This window comes from Triturus cristatus, chromosome 10 (assembly GCF_964204655.1).
Source record: "Triturus cristatus chromosome 10, aTriCri1.1, whole genome shotgun sequence".
Classification (NCBI taxonomy): Eukaryota; Metazoa; Chordata; class Amphibia; order Caudata; family Salamandridae; genus Triturus; species Triturus cristatus.
This window is the reverse complement of record NC_140593.1, coordinates 120776578-120797177: the sequence shown is the minus strand read 5'-3', so window position 1 is coordinate 120797177 and position 20600 is coordinate 120776578. Positions and strand designations below refer to the sequence as shown.

At 46.3% G+C, this 20600-nt stretch overlaps 1 protein-coding gene across 1 annotated transcript in view; it reads left to right on the top strand.

Annotated features, from left to right (window-relative positions):
* Positions 1-20600, top strand: part of LOC146788991 (uncharacterized) — a 144483-nt gene that overhangs the window by 66252 nt on the left and 57631 nt on the right. The window lies entirely within an intron of this gene.

Here is a 20600-nt window from a genome sequence, read left to right as displayed (position 1 = left end):
AATTACAATTTTGAAATTTGAACTTTTAGGAAGGTGACATTTTCCTGCCTTAGCCATTTGGTGCCTGTAGCCTGCCTCTGTGACTGTGTGTAGCTGACAGTTGGGCAATGTGTATTCATCCTAGACAGCCACACACAATACAGAGCTTAGGTGTACCTGAATGTGCCCTCACTGGCAGGATGGGAAGGCGTAGCTGAGCACAGCCCTTCTTACACTTGAAAAGGTTGTGTCCTGCCTCGACACAAAGAGCTGAATACCCCATAGTTATTCTAGAGCCAGGACAGGGAAGAAAGGATGCCTGTAGAAATCAAAGAGAAACATCTAGAAGCTTCACCCTAGCCCTGGCCCCTTGGAAGTAGGCCTAGGGTGCTTAGGCCTAGGGTGCTCTACCACTGCTGCATGGATCGAAATTGCAGCAAAAAAACGCATCGCATTGCAGCCCCTTGCCCCATTGGAACAGCAGATGCGCAACGCATCCTCTGACGATGCCGGACTCCGCACAGCAGCTTCGCAATTCCTCAGAACCAACGCCTTGCTCTGAATACACAACGCATCCTGGATGCCAGATTTCGTATCGCAAGCACTGGTTGACGGGATCCTCGACAACCATGCAGGACCTCGCATCTCAGCCTCACCGCATCTTGCAACCAACGGCACTCTTTGGCTGCGCGACACATCTTTGACCTTATCCTCACAACGCTCCACAAACTAGTTCTGAAGGTACTATGTTCAGTGGGCCGAACTGGGTCTCTGTTGCCGGCCCATTCTCCATCTTCCCTCTTGAAAGGCTGTCTGTCACAGCAGGAATAACTCCGAAGCTGCTTGTGCCACAACACAGTTCATGGGAGTTAACAGAGTTCACATCTGGATGTCAGTTACAGTGATATTTGTATCCAAATCTTAATCCTGGGCTCCCAGCTATGCTCTTGAGGCTTCCATATCAGCCCCATCTCCTTCCTGAGATGTGTCCAGGCCCCTTCCTTGTGATCTATCACTGAATCAATGAGCAACGTTTTGAAGTGTAAAGGGAACGTCTCTTCCTCCAGCCAGGGCCGGACTGGCCGTAGCGGGCACCGGGCATTTCCCGGGTGGGTCGCCAAGGTGGGGACTGGTTTTGGGCCCCTGGGCCCGTTTTTGTTACAGGGCCGTTTCACAGCTTAGCTGCAAAATCGGCCCCTGTTACAAAATCGGCTGAAACCAGCGGTGGCAAACAGCTTGGCTGTACCCCAACCCCCCGGGGGCTGGCCGAGCACTTTGCCAAAGCCTGTTTTGGTTCCCAGTCCGGCCCTGCCCTGCCTCTAGTGTGTGTCCCTCCAAACTCATGGAAATGCAGCAATACACAAACCTGTCTAGGGGAATTTCTGTACTCCTCATGTCTTCACCAGGCAGGCCTGGGCTTCCCAAAATGGAACCCAGACTTCTCCATGTAATGTACTGTTCCAGGCCCACTTGCACTCAGTAACCTTCACAGCACACTGCTCTCCAGGACTGTCATCTCCATGCATTGTGCCACTACAGATACACATGCACTCAGCACACACATTCAGTCTGCACGCACTGCTCAGTACTGTAGCCTGGCTGCATTGTACCAGGGTTTGCTATTTACAAACACACCACTGCCAGCACACACACACTCACCATCTGCGAGCTGCACATCACTTCACCCTTCATGTATTGTACTTCATGCAAGAACACATACACCCAGCACTTGCTTCTATTGTACGTGCACTGCACAGCTCTACATTTTTCATGTCATGTATTCCCAGCAGGTACACATACATACAGTACATGCACTAACCATACATGTACTGCACAGCACTGCTCTAACCCTGTACTGTACCCTTCCCAGGCACACATACATCCAGCGCACTAATCACTACTCCTTCACTGTGCAGCACTCCACATCTCCCTGATGCAGGTCAAGAGTCAGGTAAGCACACAGAAGCGGAATTTTTAAAAGGTCTACAAGTCATCGCTCCTAGTGACAAAGGGTAAAAAGGACTGATCATTACACAGCATGTTGGCACCCCGCGCTTGTGCTTTTAACACATGGTGAAGGTGGCAGCCTTCCACTACTAAGAGGGTACAGCTTTGAGGACCCCTCCCGGTCCAACAAAACCCCAATCCGTGAGACAGGCCTTTGTCATGGCGCAGACGCATGATCTGTGTTCTGAATTAGCGATCCAGATAAGAGTACAGTTGGGCACTCAAGCCAAGGATACACTAATTTTAACATGCAGAGGACTTTTCCATTCCAACACTGTTTCATCGTTTGCAAATTTATTGTGGAATGTTGCTTATTTGCACAAGAACCAGTTATGCAAATCCCAGACACCCATAGTCTTGTTTTTGTATATATGCGAAGTCCAGTTAACTCACTTCGGAGATGTGCACACACCAGCGTGGCACATGCGTTTGTGATGCTAACCTGTACATGAATGGAAAAACAACAGTTGATGGAAAGAATGCAGAACAATGTCATACATTCACCCCAGTACATAGATCTGGGCCTAAATCCATCGTTTTTTTGCTCACCATGTCATTCCAGTTTGAACCCAGCTTATGCAAATCAGTCTTGACCCTGTGCCTCTTTTGCTTTCTCGCCCTAAGTGCGCAAACATTCCGTCCATCAATTGTGTGTCTTTTACCTGTACATGAATGGGCACACATCCTTGTTCACGGTGTAGATGGGCACCCTTTCACAGGCCCCCTTCATGTGAACACGCTGCTGGCATGAACATCTCAACCTATGCCCTTTCTCATTATAATTAGGCTTTCCTGTTTTCAGTTTCTATTTTTGGTAAATTCTGGTGGTTTTTTTTCAGTGTTTTCAAGTGATTTCAATACGTTAAAAAACAGTAGTTATCAGTGGTTACACATTTTTGAATCATTATAAACAACAGAAACAGTGTTTTTCCGGTGTTTATGGAACATTTTGTTTTATTATCGCTTGCTTTCTGCACTGATAGTGCATGGTATATAGACAGTGTATGTATAGTGTATATGAGGTCCAAATAGATTTTTGAAAATTACACTTATTGTAGTACACCATACAATACTTCTTCAGTGAGTCTTTGGTCATGTGTGCTCGCTCTTTCTTTCCCATGTAAACTTCTGTGAAAAGGCCCTCTCAACATTGGCACTTGAGAAGGGCAACATCAAAACAATGTGTTAACTCTGGCTACTGACATAGCTTTCCATTACAATATTGGTGCACTTGAAGATTGCAATTCTCAGGGCAGGTTCTGCAACAATTGCATTGAGATGGGCGCTTATGCCCTCAGAGTTATGGTAGTGGTAAAAAATGAAGCAGCACTTTTGAAACTACAGAGGGAATTCCCCTTTATGGAAGGGATCTAGAACTTGTACAGAGTACCGCAGTGAGGTTTCATTGCCATTGGTGGTGATGAGACATTTCTATGCATCATTGCAAGCCATTTCTCATACATTGTAAAATAAATGTTCCTGAATCGCTCTTCATCTTTGCTTTGCTTAGCAAGTAGCAAGCACTCTAACATGGAACATGTTGCAGTGCCAAAGTCACTAAAGGTGTCGCCCAGCCTACTCTCCAGGAGATGTTTCACGTCTACACCAATTATGCTGAACACTTGGCAGACAAGGGTGTTTTCAGACTCTAGTTTTTTTTATTATTTCCACTACAGCAGTTATGTTTCCCTGTAAAAATCTAAGAATGCAGTAGAGTGTACTTTTTTCACATCACTATCAATATGCGACCAAAGATCCTAACATTTCTTGCCTTTGGCATCATCACTCAGCAAAAATTCTGTAAATCATTGCCACATGGATAATATAGCATTCATAGCCCCTTGGACTGAGAACCATCAGCTAAGGGACACAGTTGGCATGACTCTTTCTTTGATGCCACACAAAGCATGAAATGATAAATATTTGCGTTTTAGTTCCTGTGCATAAGAAATCAGTGCACCAGAATGGACTAAAAAGTCAATAGCATTCCTCATTAACTCTGAAGACTGTAAAGATGATTTCAGCATACCATCTAACAAGTGGCAAGGATATCTTACAGGGAAGCACTTCAGATCAGGTATCAATTTTGACAGGTCATCACAGAAACTTTTCACATATATAGCTGAATCACTGCAAATACGAACAATATCACTCCAATCTTTGTTGAACTTGGAAAGAACCTTTTTTACAGAGCATTCCAAGTGATACTGCGTTCCGTGTTTTCCAAATGTCTGGTGTCATGTTTTCAACACTACTCGAGATGCTTGGTGATAGTGCTCTTTTCACATATACTTGTTACTATACCTTGCATTGAATGTTTAAAGCCTGAGGTGTTGGCAATTTACCTACTATCAATACTGATTCACTAGATACTGGGGGATAATGTATTAAAGGTTTTTACCCATTCTCTGTGGGTAAATGTGATGACACATATTAGGAAAGAGCCTTATGAAACCAGCCATTTTACCTATCAGTGAAAGAATCAAAGGCAGCCAAAATATCAAATATGATTTTGATATTTCTTGATTCTCTACAGTTTATAAAATAATTAAACAAGACCTAAAACATGCTTCTAAACCCTGCATCTTTAGACCAACGACCACAAGACTGAAATAAAAGCAAAAAGAAGAAGAAACAATATTTTAGTTGCATCCCTAAACAACAAAACTCAAGCAGAACAATGTTAGCCTAGGCTTTCTTACTGCTAGCTTGTATAACAAAGTTACATTGTATTGGCCCCTTCAGGAAGAAAAAAAATGACTCTTTCACTCTCTTGAATGGCATTTAGTTTGTGGTTGTGCAGGTGTTTTTTCAGTGTTTATATGTTTTCACTGGTGAGGGCTATTTCTCTTTCAGTGGGGTTTTATCAGTTATTATAGGTTTAAACCTAAAACCGGACAGCCTAATTATAATACAGGTGCCTCCACCTGCTGGCTGGAAATGAGGTACACAACACTTTGCTTCAATAACGACTCACATTCAGTTGGCTGGATGCCATTCTCTGATTTTTATTCCCAGAAGGAGTCCCCTAATACACAGGGATCTTTTATGCCACCACAATGACTACAGGGGGAAAAAGCTGAATCAGATTGGGTGAAGAAATAAGACACATATCACTAATTCTGGGATATATAGAGTAAATTTCATACATTCTTGCTTCTGACACACTAAGGTATTTTACTGATGCCTGTGTTGCTCGCTTTGGGAGTGGGGCAACCTGCATCCTCCCTAGCAGGAACCCAGGAGTGTCTTCCACATTCTCTCTTCGTCACAACCTATAACCAGAGATTTGTTAGCGGGGACAAGTGAGGCAATGGGAGGTTCTTCCCCATCCACTGCAGGACCACCGGCTGTCAGGCGTGCCTAGAGTCATTTTCCTGGAAGCATGTGCCCACTGCTTAGCAGAGGGCAAACTCTGCAGTAAAGCTGTGCCCTGGGAAGTGGTGTGGGGCTCCACCCAGTGGCCTCTCTCACTCATCAGGGCTGGTTGTCCTAGCAAGGGAACCTCAGTGCATTCCACCCTCACTACCATTTAGAAATCTTTAGGTTTGGGCCTCTCCCCTTTGTCCTTTGCATCGCTGTGCCTTGTGTAAACAGTCTGGGCGCCAGGATGTCTGTGAGGACTCTCCTCACACTGGTGGCTTGACACTAACTTCTAGCTAGGCTGCCTAGACCTCGGGTCGCCAGCGGTGCTGTCTGTCCTCAGACATGTTTACAAGCAAGTGATGGATGGAATGCTTGAATTACTCTCAGTCACTGGTAATTACTCTGGGCCGCATCGCAGTCCATCGTCTGTCATCAGAAGGCACCATCCACGATCCTTGGAAATAGATGGTTCTTTCCCTGCTCGCCATGTGTAGGTCACTTGGCCGCCCTGCAAACAGACGATTTGCAAGCCCTGCCTCCCCCTGAGACTTGAGATGGATTCTTCCGCAGCACTCATCAGGTTCACACTCATGCATTACCCTGCAAGATCTCACCTCCTCGTGCACCTGCAGGCACTGCCACTCACCCAGCCTTGCATAACTGGTGACCTCATCCATCCTTCTTGACAAACAGGATGCAGTGTACTTCCGGGTTTCCTGGGGCACTTTGCCTTTGGCATTCCTAGAATTGCTGTTCAGGTGCCCAGTATCGCACTCCAGGGCTACCAAGCACGCGATCTAGTCTCAGTGAACACTCCATGCAAACTCTGTCCTACTGTAGGGCAGATGTCATTGCATATCTACTATTTGAAGCCCTCTGATTGGTCAATAAGATCCGTCCCGATTCTGTCTGAAACAAAACACATAAATACCTTCAAAGGATCTGCCCTATTTCATGATTGTAACCTTCAACTAGTGTTTTTTTTGCAACAAACACCTTTCTACATGAAGGAACTTAGGGCCGAGTTCTATTTTGGTGGTATTTATGTACCGTCAGTATACAATACAGGGAGTGTAAAAGGAAAGGCTGCAGGATGTCAGTTTTATTTTCTAACAAACAACAGCATTTAAATACCTGTAAATGAACTGTACACATATTTCAAAATATAGCAGTCAGGAAAGCTCAAATGAAGCTCATTTTTTGTAATTCTGAGTGCGATAGAAACAAAGATTTTAGTCAGATCAGATAATTCAAGACACTTTACCTGGTTTTGTGCATATGATAACTATTTGCTGGAACCCGATTTCCACATATTTTGAGCGTCATATGTATAGTTTTATCAGTAAAACCGTGTCAGTGCAAATGTTGTGGCCATTTCAATGGAAAATATGCTGTCTATAAATGACACTGTGCAAACCACACCATGCTTTCGTAATATATTTGTGAAAGTGCACTCCAGAGTGCACCGCCAGCTACGTACCACACCTTTACCATTCTCCTGCTGAATGGGTGTGGCTTATCCCCTATAATCATTCTTCGTGTGTTTGTGTGATGCTTGGATGGATAGGGTGACCAGAGTTTGAAATTCAAAACAGGGACAGGCCAAGCATAGAAGAAGGACTGAAAGGCCATATATATATATATATATATATATATATATATATATATATATATATATGTACACACACACATGCACGCACGCACGCACGCACGCACACACACACATGTTTTCAGTCCTCTACTTCTACATGCTTTACATGTCCATAGATATGATATGTACACACATGCACGGACAATGTGTGCCACTGATTTTAAAACACTTAACGGCACAGGATCTCCTCCCTGCCCCCTCTGCTGGGACCAGGAGTTGAGGGTCCAGCTGAGCTCCAGCTGTGCTGCTTGAATGTGGCTGATGCAGAGCAGTGTCAGGGTTCATTACCTCTACTTCATACTACAGAGGCACATGTGGAAGCGAGAGCCTGTGTAGTAATTGCAAAGCTCACTCCACTTTCTTCTAAGAACCGGGGCATGTATTTAAAATTGTTAAAAGGGTTGGGACACAGGGACTGACCTCTCAAAACCGGGACTGTCCGGGGAAATCTGGGACGTCTGGTCACCCTAAACATGGATGGCACCACCCATTGGCACATATGTACCAAACTTCTCAAAGGAAGTCCCCCAACATATATTTCTTGGGGCTTTTTTCGCACAGATTTGACCTTTTCTTCCATAGAAATGTAATAATGTGTCTGCAGATCTTGACATAATTGACTATAGCTATGCTGGCACCTCTGCTGATCTAAGTTCACCAGCTCATTTCCTTGTGCCACCCAGAGCTCCTGGTGCAAGGCTGAAATAGCTGCACCGGGGGACTAACAGACCGGAAGAACTAGAAAAAGCAATTCAGTTGGCAAAACAAAGCGATGTTGCACAACTCGTGCTTCTGAACGAAAAAGGACAACAATGCTTGGTCTCTGCCCAAAAGAGATCCCACGCCCAGAGCACAGAGCTCTCTCGGTTGGCCCCGTGTCACCAGGGCGACTTTCAGCCACTGCTGATCTTAAGCCGGTAGCATTAAGCATTTTGGCACATCTAGGGGGGTTATCTACAAGCCTCTCGCGCCGCCAGTGCGTCACTTTTAATATGGGGAAAAGCAGTGCTTTAAATGGGTGGGTACTGTCCGGTACTGAGTACTGGCACTTTTTTTTTATTTTGAGAGGGAGAGTACCTGTACTTCTCAAGAGAAATGTAATACTTTCAATTGCAGAGTACCGGCACTTCTTAGAAACAAGCAGGTACTCTGGTACAGAGTACCTGCACTTTTATTTTTCCATTTCAAGCACTGGGAAGCACTGGGAAAAAGTGACATACAGCGGCGCAAGGGGATTGTAAATAAGCTCCCTAGTTTCAACGCTTCCCTTATTAATATGAGCCCAGGAGTCCCAGAGTGCCTAGTGCTTATTGCAAAACATGGACTGGCCCAAAGTCATCATGACCTGGGGGTGGTTCACAATCAAGAGAGTTTACTAATGGGAGCGGATTGTCCACATCTTCTATAACATCATCGATAATATCACTGCAACATTTGCAATAAAATTATTGATGAGAAAACTGCGCGGTGGGGGTTCGAGATATGGTTACCTGAGGGCACGAGTTATAGTTTCTTCAGATAAGTATAACTGTAACTGCTGAATTTCTATGGTTTTATGTGTGCAAAATCTGAACCTGACTAGGTTTCTCTTGATATGATAAGGCTGTGATGTGGTGGCATTGTTCACGTGGCATTCATGTAAGCATCCTTCTCGTACTGATGCTAAACAGTGCATTACATGATTTTTATAAAAGCGTATACAGGTTCTGGAATCAGCGCTGTTGGTGGTTGTTGGTGATGCACAAATGAGCAAGGCGACTTGGACTTTGTCTTTTACTAGATTGCTCATTAACAGCCAAAGAATGGATGAGTTAAAAAATGTGCACCGTGGTTATAAAGTGTCACGGTCTGAAAGGATGATGAAAGGAAATCAAATATGGGTTTGGTGAAATAACTGGTGACCAAGCGCGCAACACCCATGGGGCTGAACGGGCTTCAGCCCCCCCTGCCTCCCCCCCCCCCCCCCCCGACGTCATCTTCAGCCAGGGCTGCCAAGGTTCACTTTCCTGATTTACAATGATCTAAAATAATAAAAGTATGAAAACCGTTTCCCCACTTTCATTTGTATTAAGGCTCCACTTTTATTCTCGGATGCTTTTGGATATGAGAATGGGATTTTAATGACCCCTTCTGAGAGGCCCAGAACCAGCCAGAGGCAGCCAGCCTCTGAAGGTTTCAGCAACCCTCCCTGCCCCCCACCTTTTGTTTTCTTTGAGAAGGGTGCCACTGAGGTGATATCCTTGCCTGAAGCAGGGATTTCACCTAAGCACGTTTGATGTGCTGTGCAGCATGGAGCGTAAAGATGTGCTCAGCAGGGGGATATGACGCCAGCAGAAATTCCTTTATAAAGGAAAAGCGTCACCTGCACTGGCCATCCCTTTACCTCTGCTGTGCACATCTTCCCACTCCCTGCGCCAAGAGTCCTGTTGTGTGAGCTTGAGTTTCATGACTGACCTCTCAAGTGAGGCCCCGCCTGCCCTGGGCATTTTTGGCGCACTTTTTCAAGGAGCACCTCAACTGATTTTTTCTCAGGAGCTGCCCTTACTTGTATCCAGTCTGTATGTGGAGCGTTGTTAGATTCGTTTTGTTGTTGGGAGAACAAAAAGTTGAGTGGCTGTGCAGGGAATCAAGCTTGTGATGCGTAGGCTACACATGAGATTGATGCAGCACGCACTCAATCCGCAGATCTGCACGAGGGGAGGAGACACATTTCAATGGTAATTGTTAGAGGGCTGTGTCAAGCGCACCACACGCGCTTCCTGTGGGTACTGTACTGGCCTTCGTGTGACCCGCTGCTGTGCGCACAGTACATTCCAGGTTTACACGCATTATCAGTTTCCTGACTGAACACAGTGAATAGGGGCGCGCAATAGTGCTGCTCATTGCGTCCTATGGCCCCTTTAGTGGTTGGAAGTGGTTGTTGGGGTGGAGAGGAGCTGTGAATGTGAGTAAGCACGGATATAGCTCCTAGTGGGTTTTGGCACTGGTGGCAGTGCTCGTGCTGGCTATGAAAGTGACACATTGAGGTAGGAAGCATGGAAGCACCTACAGTTGGTGCCTGGGGAGGCGCTGTCGCCAGAAGCTGGCAACAGTGGCCCATCTTTAAATAGGAAGGCGGTAGCAGCCGAGCTGAAAGCAACTCTTTAATGTAATGCTTGACTGGTCCGTTCTATGATCAATCCGTTTTTATCATTTTTAACAAATCTTGCCACTGAATAGCGTTACTTGGTTGTAAATAACATGTTAGACCCTGGTTCTCCACAATGCTTGTTCATCGATGGATGTAGGGGCTTGGATTCGGTTTCTGCACTCCGCGGTGGGCTGTAGGGTAACATGCTGAAGTGAGAGCAGAGATCCTGTGTTGAGAATGATGGCTATGAAGTTGTGCGACACCTGGTGTGTCCTCACCTTACACCACAAGTGTGATGGAAGTGGTGGTCAGGGGCGCGTGCTAGGCCTCATTTCAGCTGTGTGGGCTTGGGGCAGTGATGCCACAGATACCTGCCCCCGTGTCTGCTGAGTGGAACGGACAGCGTACTATGGACGGGTGGTACTTGCAAGTGATGCTGTTGCGAAGCAGATCGCAGCCTCATTTTCAGCAAGTGGCCTTGAGGCAGTAGTGCCCCTGGCATGTCCTTGCAAGAGATGAGATGCTGATGTGAAGCAGAACAAGCCCCTTTATCTGCTGAGTGGCCCCGGCCGGTGGTGCCACGGGTGGGTGGGGTCCCTGTCTCTGATGTTGTTTGAAGCAGATGGGGCCCATTTCTAATACATCCAGTCAAGGGGTAGGTTGGCCTTTCTAAAGTAGTCTGCAGGACTGTAACAACAGATGATGGCCGAATATGTCTACCATGTCCTAAGTTTGGATTGGTAGTATGTGTATTGCAGACAGTTTCGTAAGTTTATTTGTGGATTTTTAGTTTATTTTCAAGTTTTTCTTCAATTCACCCTCTATCTCAATAAAGACTGATAAAACCTGCCAATCTTAAACATTCACTGTGCTGTAATTCAATTGTTACACCATCATAATACACATTTTAAGATGCCTCTTGCAAGTAACCGGCAGTTCTTTGTAAGAATTTCCTCCGTCTGAAGCCAGGCCCAATGTGTGAAGCTGATATATAACACCAGGCTTGTTCCCAGGCCATGGGTCTAGCCTAGGATAATTACTTTTTCTTAGGTTCATTTCATATTTCGTTTAGTACACAATTTGGCTTTGGTGTGGTCTCATTTTGTTATTTTCTTCATTCTTTAGTATTATTTGGCCATTTGTTAAACGTGTACGCTAAGTGCCTCTTGGTGCTATAGATATGAAACTGATAACAGATTCAGCTTGATGGAAGGGATTATAGTGTGAAAATACAGGTTTTTCGCTTTTTCCTTTATCTCAGGTGGGATAGTGGTCTGTAATGGTATGGAATGATCTAACACAAACACACAAGTACAAAAACACTTGAAAGTCTTAGTTTATTAAATGCAACTTTATTCTACATAGATTACCTTCCTTATGCATTTAGATACCTTTCATGTACTTATGTATCTTTATATTTATTACTTTGCACTACCCTAGATCTCACCATATATCTCTTGCAATATATTCTCTACTTCCACTCTGACTCATCTCAAGCCTCACTCTACTACTCTCTCCAATGCACTGCCCTATTTCTAACCCTATACCTCTATCAGTATATTCTCTGTCTCCACTCTTTCATTCATCCTAAACCCCCATACTCTTCCCTCCTCTACCCCTCCTTCTATCATCTCATACCTCTTTTACTATTCAGATCTCCCAAACAAGCCTTTCTAAACCCTTCCCTCTGACTCTTCCCCCTCCATCCCAAACCCTCTCCTACTGCTATGAACCCCGCCCCCAAAAAACACATTCTAGACCCTTCCTTCTTCTATCCCTCCACTATCCCTTTTCAATACAAATAACAGACTAACATGTCCTCCACTCAGGTTAATTTCGTATTTCCCTATACCAGTTCCCCACTAGTCCTGTTTGGGTTCCAGAGTAGCGTGCTACTCGCCAAAAAGAGCTTCAACATCTCGTATGGAATAGTAAGTGCTATATAAATGCGATCCTTTTCCCTCTTCTATCCCTCCACTATCCTTCTCAATCCAAATAACAGACGCTCATGCCCACCACTCAAATTACTTTCAAATTTCACTATACTAATTCACCACTGATCCTCTATGGGTTCCAGAGTAGTGTGCTACTCACCGAAAAAGCGCTTAATCGCCTCGTCAGGGTTAGTGAGCGCTATATAAATGCAATTACAATAGGAGCTGCACCAGCTGAAGAGGTGAGGATTGGAACTTTGACAGGGATATAATGACCAAGGGGCATATCAGCAACAACCGGCGATAATTATCGCTAAGCGCTCTTAGCGCTAGGATAATTATCGCCGGCTAGCGTGGATTTTTATCGCTGAGATAGCGTGCTATCAGCAACGCTGATCTCAAAAGCGATAAAATTCCTCACGCTAACTGCCTAACGTGAGATTATCGCTGGAAACCCAGCGATAATCTCACACAATGTGGCGTTAGCTTGATGATAGGGACTCACAAACTTAGCCATGATATCCACCTTCCATAGGATATCATGGCTAAGTCAGTCCTGAAGCAGGCGTAAGGAAAGTAGCGATAACAGGGGTTATCGCTACTTTTCTTACCGCTATGCTTCATAGCGTGGGGCTTGATGATAGGAGAAATGTCGCTTAGTGACATTTCTCCTGTCATGTCAGGTCAGGAACGCCCACTTTGCATCTCATTAGAGATGCAAAGCTGGGCGTTAGAAATTCCTACGCTAACGCAAGTTTTCACGCGTTAGCGTGAGCTTGCTAATTAGGCGATAAAATTATCGCCGCTTTTCGGCCGAAAACGGCCGCAAAAGTGACGATAATTCTATCGCCTCGCCTTGCTGATATGCCCCCAAGTTCTGTGTTTTTCGCAGCCTGGCATTTGACCTGTCTTTTGAAGAACAGCAAATGTAACATATTATCAAAATGTAAATGCTTTATTATTTCTCATGCACCCTCTGAATTCCAGCATGGTTATTATGGGGGTGCTGGTGCACAGCACCCCACCCACCCCTACTTCCACTGCCTATACATTAAAGCACCATGCTTTAATGTCTGGACTGCCAATAAATTAATGTTTGTTGGTGCTATAGTTTGTAACACTGCAAATGGACACAATGCAAAATCTGAAATTCCTTCTGTGTCTTTGGGGGTGGACAGAGACACCTTTTTTTGTGTGAATTATATCTGTGAACAGTCTAGGTTTTTCAGAGAGTAGCATGTTGTTCTGGGCTCTTTTGACCCAGTTTCATGGGCATTCCATTAGAAAAAAGGGTGCAATTTTAACCGTCTACATAATATCGTTGTAAGACAATATAATGTATTTGAGTGACACTTTATTGCAAGATGAACAAATCCCTTGTCTGTTGTTATATAAATTGTTCACATTACCCTCTGTTCTCCAATTTAATTCTCATAAAACTGATTGTTGTCCAGTCTCGAATGCAGAATTTGCCACTTATTTTTCTCAGCTTGGCCTGAGCATTACCCAAGCCTCATTGTCTGCCATGTTAGCCCCGCCCCTATTGATTAACATGTTAACCACGCCCCTTTGTTTGCCTTGTTAGCCCCCCCTGCACCCACCCCAAGTTAAGACCTAGTTGCGCCCCTGCTGGTGACTCACTGAAAAAAGGCAGAGGGAGGCAGCGCAAGAAGCAGGTAAGTGTGTGTGTTTTTTTTATTATTTGCCCCTGAACTGCCCTACCATTGTAGTTTGGCAGCAGCCCCTGCTGGAGGACGGCTTGAGAATGCAAAAGCCTGCGTGGCTGAAGCCAAACGGTGTTCAAGGTAGGACACAGCAGGCTTAGAGAGATGAACTGAGAAACGAGGCTTAGGTCAGAGCAAAGGAGCCGAGGGGAGGGCGCGCGCAGTCTCGCGGCCTTGGCATGCCCAGGAATCAGACTTAACTCTGAAAGACACACACATAACACATTCACCGCATCCTTCACTTTTATTCTTTCACCAAGCTCAGTTACGAGTCGCTCTGATCTCTCTCGGACTCCGAGCACGGGAAATGACAGACTGCTCGGGACATACGACAACATAAACAGACTATTATGTTCCTCGAAAGCCAAGCAGGTGAGGCCCAATTCCCTAAAGAGCCACTTTCGCGCATTTCGTTAATTTCTCTCATTAGGAGGTGCTCTTAACAATTACCCTCTGCCATTCCCTCCGCTCGCAGGCGCTGCTCGCCTCTCCATAATCACCTCCTGGCTGCAACGCAGGCTCAGCTGTCTCTCCTGTTTCGCTGGGGAGGTTGAGCCATTATTTTCTGTTGGTGTTAATCTATGCTGCTATCAGCGTTTTATTTCTCGGCACAGGGAAGATAAACCAGACATCGCTGATTATATATATATATAGCATATGTATATGGCAATGAAAATAATAACTTCTTTCCCTACATTAAATAATATCGAAGCTTAATGGAGCTGATTTCATAGACATTTTCTGCCTGGAGAGGTGCTCTCGACTGTGCTTCATTATGCGCACAGGTTTCAGGCATCAAGATCTGTCTTTCACAGGAGATAAGGGGAGGAGCTTTTATTACAATCAATAGTCTTTAACCTTTGAACTTGTGGCAACGCGAGGTGGCTCTGTCATGGTCAGTTCTACCTGGCCTCTTCCACTTCTTACTACTTTTTAACAATGAAATATATATATATATATATATATATATATATATATATATATATATATACAAATACCAAACATGTGAGGGAGCCCACGGTTGTTTTTTTCTCTATTTCTGCTGTGGATTCATGGATTCACCACGATTCCGCAGCAAGACTAAAAAAACAAAACTTTTTTTGCCCCCGGCGGATTGGGACCCGACTACGAGTCCCAGGGGGTCAGGGTATTACTACCCTGCCCCTTTGTCTTTTTTTACGTTCTTTCTTGGGACTCGTCTGAATCCGAGTCCTAAGATGGCTGCCAACACTTCCTCGTTTAAGTGTTGGCAGCCAATCAGACATCAGCATGAGATATGTCAGATCAGCGGAGGATTTGCGGCCCTAGATATACATTTTTCTTTTTTCTTTAATAACAGCATAAGTACTGAATGGATTTATGCCAAATCACAAATAGGTCCCTTTCTGCACCAAGAGCTAGCTTTCTGCTGAATTTGGTGTAATTCCGTCCATCAGTTTGGGCTGTAGTCATGTCTAAAATTCCTATGGGAAATTACATGAGTAAAGCATGTTTTGGGACCCCCCCCCCCCCCTCTTTCTTCTCGGCCCCTGCTTGACAAATCATCCCTAAACTCTTGACAGCAGTTGAAGTGTTTGGCGTACTAGTTTTGAAAATTTTCTGAAGATTCCTTAAAAGGCACCAAAGTTATTAGCAAAACAAAAAGCGATTTGTCTATGGGGAATTAGGTCCTAGCTATAACTACCTACTGGTGACTACCGATAGGTAACATATATATATGTCTGTGTGTGTAGCGATAGTTAAGACCTAGTTTCCATAGGAAGAGCGATTTTCCTTTGCCAATAACTTTGGCTTTGTTTGACGAATCCTCGCAAAATGTTCAAAACTAATATGAAGCTCACTTCAGCTTCTATCCTGAAAGTTTTGGGGTGCTACGTCAAGCGGGTGCCGAGAAAAAGGGGGGCTCCCAAAACGCGTTTTCCCCATGTTAATTCCCATAGGAACTTTAGACATGGCTACAGCCTGAACTGCTGAACGGAATTACACTAAATTCGGCAGAAAGGTAGATATTGGTCCAGGGAAGTGCCTTTTTGTGATTTGTTGTAAATCCGTCCAGTAGTTTTAGAGCTATTAACCTAAATCCAAATATGCATATATAATGATGTGAAGGCTCTGCGACCCCTCCCGATCTTGTGCTGAGATCTGATTGGCTGGCCAACACTTCAAACCAGGAAGGATTGGATTCATCTTGGGACTCGGTTGAACCGAGTTCATTGGAACTCTTGCTTGATGAAATCAGAGCAATACGTCCCTTTGTAGAAGAAACAAATAGTAGCGGTCGGTGGAGGGAGTTCCGTGGGGCGGTGAGGCGGGGCGGGGGAGAGGAAGGGGGGGTAGTAAACCCCAGAATATGGATGAACGGAGGTAAGTAAACAATTAAATAAATAAAATGAATTTCGTGCGTGCGCTATTTAATTGTTTACTTACCTTGGTTCTTTCATATTTCGGTGTTTACTACCCCCCAACCTGCCCCTCTCCCGCCCTGCCTCCCCTCCCCACGGAACTCCCTCCACGGGCCGCTACTGAAACGAATGCTCACATGCAGCACTCGGATGACAAATGGTCTAATATTGAAGTGCAAATATCAATGATGGAACAAAATATTAGCAACGTTCAGGATGACACTCATAAAATCACTTAGTTAGAGAAGGAGTTGGCGCAACTAAAACTTCAGACAGAAGATTTGTACAATAGAACTAGGAAGAACAATCTTTGCCTTTATGGTGTTCCGGAAGGCATTGAAGGCACGAATCCAGTAACTTCTCATCTTTTTTTTTATCTCAACTAGTGGACTTACCATCTTCCACAGTCATTAATATTCATCGTGTACATCAGCTTTGTCCACATCTTCACACGGCACATCGGCCTAAACCAAGTGGAGTTCTTCATTTATTTCTGGAATTCATGAACCTTCTGAAAATCCTTGATGCTGCAAAATCGAAAAAACAATTGTTTTGTTCAGGAAATAAACTCTTCCTCACTGAGGGCCTCATGTAGGTAAATAAATTTTACCGGTTCTAAAATACCGAGCCGTACCGAATCGGTAAATTAGAATCGGTAAGTTATATGTAGGTAAAAATTCGGTAACAGTTACCGATTCGGTAACATTCGGTAATCACGAATCGGAATTCACCGAATCGGTAAATACCGAGGTGGTATTTACCGAATCGGAAAATACCGAGGTGGAAGTTACCGAATCGCAAAATACCGAGGTGGTAGTTACCGATTCGGAAAATACCGATTCGGTATGTACGGAGTCGGTAAAGAAAATCACATGACTTGACGAAACAGCGAATCCAGTGCAACGACAGCCCACCCAACCTGGAACTGCCCACACCCAGGCAGGTGTACTCAATTAGCCGAAGTGGCCACACCCAGGCAGGTGGACATAATTAGCCGACCCTGGAGAGGCTTGGAGTGCAGAGGAGAGGCAGGGAGCAGTTGCATGTGCGAGCGGGTAAACGAACAGCATGTCCAGCCAGAGAACACAGAAAGACGGAGGGGAAAGGAGGAGGAAGCTGAAATTTAGCCCCAAGGAACTCCAGGTGCTGGTGGAGGAGGTCGTGAAGCAGCACCAGAAGCTGTTCGGCAGGCAATCCCTGCAAGTGCCTGAGGTGGAAAAGCGCAACATATGGCTGGCCATCCAGGCGCAGGTCAATGCTGTGGGAGTGACCCACAGGGACATTGAGGTCCTCAAAAAGCGCTGGTATGACCTGAGGATTGTAACCAAGAGGAAGATGGGCGACATCCAGAAGGAGGCCAGCCAGACCGGAGGTGGAACCAACAGGGCACCTGCCCTCACCGAACTGGAGGAGCTGGTGGCGGCCACAATCGAGCAAGAGAGCGTCGTGGGTCTTGGGGACGCCGACAGCTCTGCCAGAGCCGCAACACACCAAGGTAAGACGAAAGCACAGCAATGTATCCCCCCCTACCCCATCCCACATCCCCCAAATGTGAAACGAGAATCACACTGCAGTCCACACGTGTCAGTGCAGACAGGCAATGCATTTCGGGAGATGTAGTCAGGGCAACACTAACCATGACGTAAATGTTACAGGGCAACAAGGCATGTCACGCACTCGAGGCACAAGGAGACAGGGGACATGTTGGAATGTGAAATTATTTATTGTGCCGCTTGCAATGCAGCCCTTCGGGGACACTGAGCCAATGTTGTATTTCTGTCCACAGATGTGACATCATGCAGGACAGGGCATGCTGCAGGAGAGACGGCACCACGGCAACATCAAACACCTCCAGCCAGCACAAGTACAGACCGGGGAGCAGGCCCACTGGCAGCCGCACCACCAACACAGCCAGCATCGCCGCACACAGAGCCAGCATCACCTCACCGTGAGCCAGCATCACCACCACCAGAGCCAGCCTCGCCACTCATGTTCGATTCACCGGCCACATCTCCGCTTGCATGCGTGAGACAGAGGAGGCGTCCAGCAGCCAGGCTACGAGCCTTGGACACCTCGTCAGACGACAGCATGGGCCCTGAAGACCGCACCGGGCCCCAGGAAGGGAGCCATGCCACTGTGCCCCACACCTCACAGGCAGCACAGACGGAAACAAGAGGGCGCCGCAGGTCGCGTGTCCAGAGTCCACCAGCACCCACTGACGGCCATGGTGTCTTCTTGGGGCTCGAGGGCCAAATGTTAAAGCAACAGCGCCTGCAATCAAAGGCAGTCATGTCAGTCCAGAGGCACATGCGGGTGATGAAGACAAGCATAGTCAACATGGACACAAACATTGGCGGCATAGCTGCGGGCATTCGGGACATGTCCCAGTCTATCCAGCAGTTGTGCAGCAAATTAGATGCTGACATCGAAGCACGGCGCCGGGAACGCCAGAGAAGGGACACTACCAGCAGGGCACTCAACCGTCTGGCAACTGCCACTTCCCTACTGTGCCGGCGCTCTGTGACGATGCAGGAGGGCCTAACACAGTGCTGCAGCGACCTGTCTCGGGGGATGGTGCAGGTGACAAGTGCACTAGGGGTGCTATTGACGAGTCAGGCGTCGACAACTGCTGCAGGGGATCCTGCAGAGAGCATCGACACCACCAGCAGCATCACACCCCCCGTCCCAGAAACACGCAGGAGCAGCAGGCGGCTTGGGGTTGGCTCTAGTGAGGATGCACAGGCCGTGCAATCCACCACTGCAGCGCGTATGCGCAAACATTGATGTCGCCCTGCCTAGCCACTTCACAATGGGTGACGTAACCCTGGACATACTCCTTGTATAGATGATATATTGCCAGATTGGCCTGATCATGTGTTCATGGCGTGGTGCCACATTAAACTACGTCATGACTGCTCACAACTCGCTGTGTCCCCTTACTTACTCAGAAATAGTTGGATGTGATCTCTGCCCGTCTCTCTCTCCCATCGATTGCAGTTGGCACTCTAGCTGCGTTGCCCTCTGGCTGGCCTGACTCATCCTCGTTGTCCTCAAAATATGTTAGTTCCACATCTGTACCTTTTTTCGTGGCAAGGTTGTGCAGCATTGCACAAGTGGCAATGATCTTGCAGCAGGTGATGGGTTTGTACTGGCGTGCGCCTCCGCTCTTGTGCAGGCAGCGGAACCTGCTCTTCAGTAGTCCAAACGTGCGCTCCACCACATTGCGTGTTGTTTTGTGTGCCACGTTGTATCGTCTCTCACTCTGGGTAGCTGGGTGTAGGTAGGGAGTGAGGATGAATGACCGGCATGCATATGCACTGTCGCCTGGATGGGTGAAAGGGAACCATCAGTAACATGCCTCTATACACTATGTTTGCATGTTTCAAGGGGCGTCACTGTTACTTACCTAGCAGGTATCCCTCTCCGAATTCTCCGGCACTCAGTCGTGTGTAAATCCCACTATTCTGGAAGATGTAAGAGTCGTGGGTGCTCCCAGGAAACTTTGCAACAATATCTGTGATGATGTTCCCTGCATCACAGATCACCTGCACGTTGATGGAGTGGGTGGACTTCCTGTTCCTGTAGATGTGCTCTGTATCTGCTGGTGGACAGATTGGGATGTGGGTACCATCAATACAGCCGAGGACATGGGGGAACTGTGCCATGTGATAAAAGTCAGTTTTTGTTTTCTGCAGTGCAGCCTGTGAGTTCGGGAAGCTTATGTAGTGGTGCATTCTCTGCATCATGGCATCCAGGAACTTCCTGAAGAAACGGGACAGGCAACTTTGGGATACCCCACCCACCGCAGCTATCACCACCTGATAACTGCCGGATGCCAACAGATGTAGGCTGCAGAGCACCTGCACATGTGGGGGTATGGCGTGCGCCCTTCTAACTGGCTGGTCCAGGAGTGGGTGTAGGTCCCTGATTAAGTCCATGATGGTTTCGGGGTGTAGCCTGTACCTCTCATGTATCTCTGCATCAGTCAGCTGGAATAGTGTGATGCGCTGTCTGTAGATTTGTTCCTCCCGTCGCCACACCCTCAGTCCTGCTGCCTGTAGACGTAGGCGCCTTGCAATGACGTACATAGCGGCCATGTTGTCCACGCTGTTGAATTTTGGGTTTGCTTTTATCCATTGTTGATGGTTACCACCTGCTTTTAGTCCGTGTTAATTACCGACTCTTAATTACCGATTTTAATGGATTTCTTAATTACCGACTGCTCCTACATGTCATTTTAAATTTTTACCACTTCATATTTACCACTTCATGTTTACCGATTCGTTAATTCTGTATTCGGTAAGTATGAATCGGTATTTTAGAATTCGGTAACTATGAATCGGTATTTACCGCCTCATATTTACCGAAAAGTGGTTTTTGGACTCCTACATCTCACTTGTCTGTATA